This window comes from Vombatus ursinus, unplaced genomic scaffold (genome assembly GCF_900497805.2).
Source record: "Vombatus ursinus unplaced genomic scaffold, bare-nosed wombat genome assembly UNPS02007344.1, whole genome shotgun sequence".
In the NCBI taxonomy this organism is placed as follows: Eukaryota; Metazoa; Chordata; class Mammalia; order Diprotodontia; family Vombatidae; genus Vombatus; species Vombatus ursinus.
This window is the reverse complement of record NW_020947122.1, coordinates 2352478-2361890: the sequence shown is the minus strand read 5'-3', so window position 1 is coordinate 2361890 and position 9413 is coordinate 2352478. Positions and strand designations below refer to the sequence as shown.

The window sequence follows — 9413 nt, the reverse complement described above, 5'->3', positions numbered from 1 at the left end:
AGTGACACCTCCAAATACAGATCTTTCCCTATTCCCCTGGTTATTGCTTTCTTCTTCCTTTCCTGAAATTATTTTGTTTATTTGTAGCCATATTGTTTCTTCCTAGAGAAGTAAGGTTCTTAAGGTAAAGAGCCTATGCATGCAACAAACACTTAATAAATGCTTTCATGTCCTTGTATCACCAGTGCCCGGCAACGTAAAGGAAGGGAACAAGTATTTATTAAGTGTCTGCTATATGCCAGGCACTGTGCTAAGTCCTTTACAAATATAATTATTATCTCATCTGATCCTTACAACAACTCTGTTAGGTGCTGTTATTATCCCCATTTTACAGATGAAGAAATGTCTGTTGAATTGAAACTATTCCATGGATTTAGGGATTTAAAAAAAATAATGACCATGGAAATAGAAAGGGAAAAGACCACATGACAATAAAGTTGACATTCCCCTCACAAGAAAGGCAATTCCATCCCTGGATAGTCAGGCTCTGCACCCTTAAAATAGCTATGAGAATACACAACTGTGAAATGATGAAGCGTGAAAATACCCTCCCGTGACCATAATCACACTGCAGAAAAAAAGATACCTTTTGTCCCTTTCTCATTGAGAATGCATTCACATGTATGCAAAGGTCAATGCTGAATTTAAATAACCCAATGTGATAAATCTGCATGAGTCTGATTTGTTCTATTGGACTCACTGGATTAAATGAACAATTTAGTGGTCTACAGGACAAGGTATCCTTTCATAGCTGAAAGAGCTAGAGGGTGATTTACTGTTTGATTCGGACTCATGTGCCCCATTATCTGCTTTGTGCCTATACTTACGAATATCAACTTATCATCTAACATCCATTTCTACCTATTTAGAGTAATTTAGATGCATGCTAGGAATAGCTCAACCAAGCTAAAGAGAAGCAAAAAAATATATAACAGATTGAAGAAGGGACTCCATGTGGACATACGAAAATTAATTAATGTCATCCTCCTGACTTGTAATTCATGGTAATTGAAAAACAACTTAAAAGTTTATCTTTTTGCTACCTAAAGAGAAAAATGTTTTCTAAGTAAATTAAAAGCATAAACAAGATTTTAAAGGGGTAGCATTCAGCTTACTTACAAATCAGACTGTTTCCAAACACTTAAAATCAGCATAACAGTACTGCAGCTGCTCTGTACCCCCATCCACCTCCAAAAAAAACAAGGGACCCACACAGGGATCATGCTCCTAAGGAGTCAGTCACTGAGCTCCAATTCCCACACCGGGACTCTGGACATTTTTCTTGCCAAAAAGGACTTTTCTTTCTACCACTGCCTCTAGAAAAGGTTATGTCAATTGACTGTTCTATTGTCCCTATCACCCACATTGCTACTTCATGACTGAAAGATCCTTCCCCAGCCACCACTGTCCAATGTGCTATCTTCCTCTATTAAAATGTAACTTCTTTATATGTGCTGTCTCCTCCTACTAGGATGTAAGTTCTTGAGGGTAAGAATAGTCCCACTTGTACATTTGTATTCCCAGCATTTAGCAGACTGCTTGGCACATGGTGATTAATGTTTGCTGTGTCCCTACCCTCCCCCATTCATTTATTCAACTACTATGTTAATTACAAATCAGGCATCTACCAGAGTTTATAATTGGCTTTATGGTACCTGGAAATAAGAAGTTAAGTGGTCCAGTGGATAGAGTACTAGGCCTGGAGTCAGGACGACTTGAATTCAAATATGACCTTAGAAACTTTTTCTTTACTAGCTGTGTGACCCAAGGCAAGTCATTTAACCCATTTGTCTCAGTTCCTCATCTGTAAAATGACCTGGAAAAGGAAATGGTAAATCATTCCAGTACCTTTGCTAAGGAAACCCCCAAAAAAGGGTCATGGAGAGTAGGAAACAACTAAAAACAAATCTGGAAAAAAACTTGTTTTTCTTTTAAAAGGCTTTTTTTGAAGCAGTTTAAACGTCCCCAAATTTGTTCTCAACCCCTGAGACTTTGTTATTTCAAGAACCAATGGAATTTTGTGATAGGAACGCTGGACTTAAATGTCACTCAGATACACGACGCCTCTCTTGTCACTTACAAAGCTCTGTATTTTGAATATCTCTGAAGCTCAATTCTCTCAAATGTAAAATGGAGATAAAAAATATTTCATTAGGTGAGAATCAAATAAGACATTGTATATTAAGGACTTTGTAATTACAAAGTATTATATGAACTAATTATGTTATGAACTATTATATAAAAGTATTACATGAAATAGTAAGCTATTATTGTTCTTATTACATAGGGAAGTGGTATGAGATGACCCACCTGGACTCAGGAAAATCTGGATTCAAATCCCTGTCTCTGGCACTATGAATAATCAAAAGCAAGTCACTTAATCTCTCAGTTCCCACAGAAAATTATCTAAGATTATCAGAGGCACACAAAAATTCCCAGCTCCACTGATAGAGAGAAGTTTTCACACCAGGGCTTCTCTTAGCCTGAGGAAATCATAGGTTTCACTGGATATGATCACCCCCTCATATACATGTGTGCATACACACACACACACATATACATTCATGAACATATAGACATAAAAATATATCTATGTATATGTGTGTATCATCATCTTGAAGAAGGAAAAATGCTCTTTTCCCTATATATTACTTTCACATGACATGTCTATTTTTAAAAATCACCTATGATGTAATTGCTATAGACATTAATGAAGCAACTATTCCAAATCCCAAGGGGTCTTCCCATCACAGGGTGCTGGTCTCTCTCTTTTCCACGAGTTATTCAGTTTATTCCTATGAGGGACAGCGAGTCTCCTGGCAAGCCTTTAAAACAAGTGAGAAAAAAAAAAGAAAGAAAAAAAGGAAGAAAAATAAAATAAAATAAAACAAGTGAGAAAGAGCTCCTTGAAATTCATCCTTCCTCTTAGATCACAAGGTTATTCCTCCATTACTAACCAAGTCAAGTAGGCATGGGCCTGGGGGAGGAGGGAATGCCGCATAGGTGTAACTCACCTGCTAAGCATGGAAATAATTGTGTTGGCCCAGAATAGATCTTAAAAGCCTAAGCAGTTTTTTGGTGGGAGGAAAGAGGGAGATAAAGGGAAAGAACATGAAGAAAGAAGGAAGGGAACAGCAGGAGAGAGAAATTTTACATAGTTTTACAATGAAAATCTCCATGTCAATACGTTAACAATCTGAGTTTGAAAAAATATTGCCTTTAGGTATAAGACAGTAACTCATAAAGGAGGGGGGAAATCTGCTCCTGCCTAGGACATCTGCTATATGCTAAAAGCTGTAGGATAAAAGTTTTCATATTCTTTGCATTCACCATTTTAGTCTTTATTTATTATATGGCATTGTGCAAAGAACTATACATTTTGGCTCTACTGCAGTAGAAAAAATGAAAAATTGGTTTATTGGAGTTAATACCCAGTGGGAAGGGGAGAAGGGGAAAAAGAAACATAAATTCTTACTAAATACACTGGGTAGCTAAATCCTTGCCTTCATCTCTGGAAAATGTTGTATTCGTGAAATTATTTTAGACAAATTACTTCAGTGGGAAAGAACACAATGCCCAAAATAAAGCTTCAAGTTAGACTGAAGTTTGCTAATGGCTATTTACTTGGGGGTTACAAAATACAGACCATTAATTGCAAGCATCTCAACTTTTAGGGCACCAGGATTCTAGTAAAGATTTATCAATGCAGGCTTCCCCAGACTCACAGGTTGGCAGAGCCCTCTGACTTACTCTGTTGTACAGGGGACTGAAATTCAGAATGAAATCTTTCTGAAACACACATGTTCTCGAATTACCTTGCAAGGTTTAGCTTCTATCACTCCACCACGTAGCTCTTTAAATAGATAAGAAAAAGACAGAATGAGATCACCATCCATGGCAACACTGGTACTAAGAATTTTCAAGCCCTTCATGATCACTGGTATCTCTTACATCACTTTTAGAAAAGGGGCAGTTAGTTGGCACAGTGGATAGCGTGCCAAGCCTAGAATAAGAAAGACTCCTATTCCTGAGTCCAAATCTGGCCTCAGACACTTAATAGTTGTGTGACCCTGGGTAAGTCACTTCACTCTGTTTGCCTCAGTTTCCCCATCTGTAAAATGAACTGGAAAAGAAAATGGTAAACCACTCTAGTATCTTTGTCAAGAAAGTCCCAACAGGGGTCACAAAGAGTCAGATGTGACTACAGTTGGGAACAACCTCTTTCCTCTTTTCACAAATAAAGGAAGGCCATAGGTCGTAAAGTGACTTGCCCAAGGTGATACAGTTGCCATTAGAGAATCTGTTTAAAGAATAAAAGCTTTTTCATGCGTTGCCTGATTGGTTCACGCAAAGTAAAACATATAATCAAGAACATATATGACTTACTATTGCAGAATGGTACATGGAACTCCCATCTCCAACATCTATAGTTCAGCCTGACTGGACTTCTTACTACTCCTTACTCATGTCTCTGCATCTTTGCTTACCTTTGCACTGGCTCTTTTCCAGGCCTAGAATGTAATACCTCCTCACCATCTCTGACTGAAAAATCTCCTTCCCTTCAGGATTCAGTTCAAGCACCACCTTCTAAATCCAATTAGAAGAGTAAACTCCTGGAGATCAGGAGCTGTCTTATTGCTTTTCTTTGTAGAGCTGATTAACGTAAATAATGAATCCCTAGAGTGAATGTATCTCTTCAAATATGTACTTTTTGAAGTTATAATTATGGAAAATATAGTAACTAGTTCTAGTCCAATGGAAATACACAGTGTGAATTTGAATAATGCAATCACTTCAGGATATTCTTTAGTCACACTAATTGGGAGACCTGGCTGTAAACCAAGGGCTTAGTAGAATGTCTGGTATATAGCAGGCATTTAATAAATGCTAGTTGCTGACAGACTGACCTTCTACTTAAGGCCTTTCTTGATCCTCCTAGGTGCTGAAGCCCTGCCCTCCCAAAATTACCTTGTATTAATTTTGTATATGGACTCTATAAGTCATAGAATTATTCTTTTTACATACGTCTTCCCTAGTAAAATGTAAGCCCTTTAAGGGAAGCAAGTATTATTTCATTTTTACCTCTGTAAATGCACAATGCATGGCACATAACAGATGTTTAATAAATGGTTATTGAATGACTGATTAGAAAAGAAAGTGTGCCAACTATAAGATAAGAAGTAGACCACTTAGAAGCTTTGCTGATACCCACAAAATGTTAAAATAAACAGAGGAAGGGCTCAAGACATTGAGCAAATTCTCCACATAAAAATTTGGACAAGAATTTCCCAAGAAAGCCTGGATGGCAATCTACTAAGGTACGGATGGAAACATTTGCAAACTACAACAGGGAAAGGAGTATCTATACCAATGAAATTAAAAATCCATTAAAGTATCAAAGAAAGGAGCATAGACTTTTAAATGCATCAGAGACCAGAGTTCTAGGGGGCTCAATAGGTAGAGCACTGGACCAGGAGTCAGGAAGACCTGAATGCAAATCCAGCCTTAAGACATTCACTTACTGTGTGACCTTGAGCAAGTCATGTAACCTCTGTCTGCCTTGCTTATCTACAAAGTGGAAATAATGACAGTGCTGTTCTGTCTTTACATCCCTAGCACCTAATACACGCCTGGTTGGAGGATGGAGGTGCTGCATGAATAAGGGATGAACTGGTAGATTTCATGGCCTGTTTTAGCCTCTGGAATCCCCCTTAAGGTATCACCTAGGTTAGGATCTCCTCAACTGTTCTGAAAAACAAAGGAAAAAAAATCTCCCAGGACCACAGTAAGGATTGAATGACATAATAACTGTAAAGTGCTTTGCAAAGCTTGAAATGCTTTATAAGTGTTAGCTATTAAGTTTAGTTTAGTTTAGCACTAAGTATTTAGGTTAGCACAGTGCCTGGCACATAGGAGTAATAAATATTTATTGACAGATTATTTCATAGAAACCTGTCTACAAGGCTTGAAAGGTTTTTAAAAAGGAGCGTTTCAGCTCCACCTAAAGGGCAATCATCTGATTCTGCATATTTTTCTATGTCCTCAATAACTCAGATTAGTATGAGTTATTTTCTACCTCCAACCCTACTGAAGCTTGAAATTTCTTTTTATTAAGAGAACAGAGGGGTGAGTCACTCTCCTCTAACCGAGCATGGGGTAAGGATCTGAATAGCACTGCATACAAGAAACTCAGGTAAAGAGATTGTGGTATCTTTGGAAATATATGTGTATTTCAAACCTCATGGAAGATCAGGCATTATGGAGTAGATTTACCCTTGATCACATAAGCACATATTTGGTATACTGTTGAGGGGCCTCCAAGGTAGGGATGGACTCGTGGCCTCTAAGCTTTACTTCAGTTCTGAGTTTTTGTGATTCTGTGATTTATACCCTGGCTCCTTCTTTCTGAAAAGCCATTACTTTTTAATATTCCAAAGTGGCTAGGTCACTTTCTATCTTCTCACATTTCCAAGGAAGCTCAATGATGCAGGGATGGGTTGTGGGGTTCATTTTCTTTTGTTTTTTTTCCTTTGTTTTTCAGAACAGTTGAGGAGATCTTAACCTAGGTGATGTCTGTATCTCAAGGGTAAAAGCTAAAGCAGGCCATGAAAGCTACCAGTTCATCCCTTATTCATGCAGTGCCTCTAACCTAGGATACAGGCATGTGCTAGGTGCTAGGGATGTAAAGACAAAAATGAAACAGTCCTTGCCCTCGAGGAGTTTACAGCCTATTAGGGAATACAATATATTCATATATGCGTACGTACGTTATAAGTAAAATATAAATGCAAGTTATTTTAAGGGGCACTAGAAGGTAAATATTCATTTCATAACAAAATACAGGCAAATTCATGCTTTAACACTATTGCAATGAAAACAAAGAATAATACTGATGATAATAATAGTAATATAACAATAATAATAGCTAACCTTTATATAGTACTTACTATGTGCCAGGCACTATGCTAAGCGCTTTACAATTATTATCTCATTTGTACCTCACAATAACCTTGGAGTTAGGTACTATCATTACCCCCATTTTATAGATTTAAAAAATGAGGTGGACAGACATTAAGTGATTTGCTCAGGGTCACACAATTAGTAAGTGTCAGGGGCTGAATGTGATTCCAGGCCCAACGTTTTATCTACTACGTCACCTTGTTGTTGTTCAGTAATTAAGGTCTGTCCAACTCTTTAAGGCCCCATGGACCATACAGTCCATATGGGGTTTTCTGAGACAAGATACTGGACTGGTTTGCAATTTCTTTTTCTGTGCCACCTAAATGCCTCTAATTTCCATAAAATTTATTAGTTACTGAATTTAATAAGCATTTATGCAGCCCATTCTAAGTAAAAGGTACTGTGCCAACCACTGAGGATGCAAAGCTAGACATGACACAGAATCTACTCTCAATGAGGTTACATTCTAACTGAGGAAAAATATACTGTATACGAATAAGAATGATATAAGGAAGAGCAGGGGCAAATGCAAAGGTGAAAAGTTCAAGCAAAAACCTATGAGAAATTTCAGGAGAGTTCACTCTAACTTAGGGGTGGGGAGGGGATGAATTTTGGGAAATCTTCATAGGGAAAGTTCCTATTTGGATAATGAAGAAAAGACAGTAACCACTGGGGAGGGGAAACCCCATTTAGGGCAGTATGAACGAAGGCATAAAGACAAAAAAATGTAGGAGTATGTAGTAGTCCAGTTTGGCTGGAGTAGAGAATACATTAAAGACGACAATGTGGGAGGATTGGAAAAGTTGACTAAAGCTAGAGAGGGAAGGGTCTTAAATTCTAGGATCAGAAGTTTATGCTTTATGTGCTGTACAAATGGGAACTACTAATGCTTTCTGATTTAGGGAATGGAAGGATAATCATAGCATTGCAACAGGGAGTTTACTTGGGGCAGCGGTGTGATGGATGACGATGAGAAAGAACATCGGAATATCAATTATGAGGCTTTTATAATAATCTAGGTGAGAAAAGATGGCAACTTGAACCTGAGTGGTCTGCAATGGGATGAAGAGAGGAGATGGATTTGGGAGATATTAAGAAGAAAGAATCACTGAGATTTGGCAAATGATTGACTATGGAGAGTGAGGGAAAGGGAAGATACAAAGATGACAAGTCTAGAAAAATGAAATATGCCATGACACTCTTCAGTTTAATAAAGAGATATAAAGAGGTTAGGAGGAACAACAATTCTAGGAAGTTAAGAGATTAGTCTCCTTTTGGACATGTCCAGTTTTCAGTACTGGTAAGACAGCTATGTGGAGACAGTTAATAAGTGGCTGGGAAATAAGGGATGGAAACTTTGGGAATAATTAACGGACGAGTTATTCACAATAATGACAAGGGTCAAGAGAGGTTGGTATGATAGTCATGGCAATAAACACTAAAGGAGACATTACTGAATGGTGGCAAGAGCACAAGGGTCTGAAAGTGTCTTTGGTGAGTCAGTCGTATATGCTATGGGCTCTACACAACAAACAAACAAACAAAATTTCCAGGCTCTAGTAAATAATCTTCTTATCATAAGCAATTTTCAAGGTAACAAAATTCCAATATAGTTAAAGAATATGGAGTACTTTGGGAGTTTGCTTTAATGTAACAGAATCTGACATTTATATGTAATGGACTGCAGTTTAATATTTCAACTTAAGAAAACCCTGAGCAAGAAAAATGATTATTATCTACTGAGGACTCCAATAACATTCATTAAGAACACTGAACCCATGCACACACCAAGGAACGTCTCCATGTTCCTGTTCTCTATCTCATTTTAACTCACCTATCTGTAATACGATAATATTATCTGCTTTACATTACTGTAAAAGCTTGATTAACCCAAACCCAACAAACCAGAACAATCACTTAGCTTGTTTTTTTCTTCTTCTCTCTCTCTCTCTTACACACACACACACACACAAGCACACACACACTCTCTGTCTCTCACTTATAAGAGAAAAATGCAAATTGAAAGAAAATAAGCTGAGAACAGAGAATTATTCACAAATCAAATTGCACAATATGTCTTAGGTTCAGTACATATTCAGCCCAGTCTCCTACACCTCAATATCTGTCTATAGTCCTATTCAAAAATCACCAATGTCTGGAATGATAATCCTTAGGCACAACTCCTGCCTCACTCATCAAAGTCAATTTTGATGACATCCACTTACTTACCCAGAACTCATTATGACAGAAAAGATAACCATTACATTTCTGAAATATTTTCAACAATGAGGGTGGTGACATAAAAGTTTATCTGGCTAATTCTCAGTTTGGCAGAACATTAAAATAGCAAGACTACTCTCTCTGACTTGACCTTGCTAGTAAATTGTGTTTATTCTGCATTATTATATAATGGCAGCTATCGAAGGGTAGTTACACTTACAAAAATAGCATTC

General features: G+C 37.5%; 1 protein-coding gene across 2 annotated transcripts in view; it reads right to left on the bottom strand.

Annotated features, from left to right (window-relative positions):
• The window catches only part of FAT3 (FAT atypical cadherin 3), a 544819-nt gene that overhangs the window by 372771 nt on the left and 162635 nt on the right, over positions 1–9413 (bottom strand). The window lies entirely within an intron of this gene.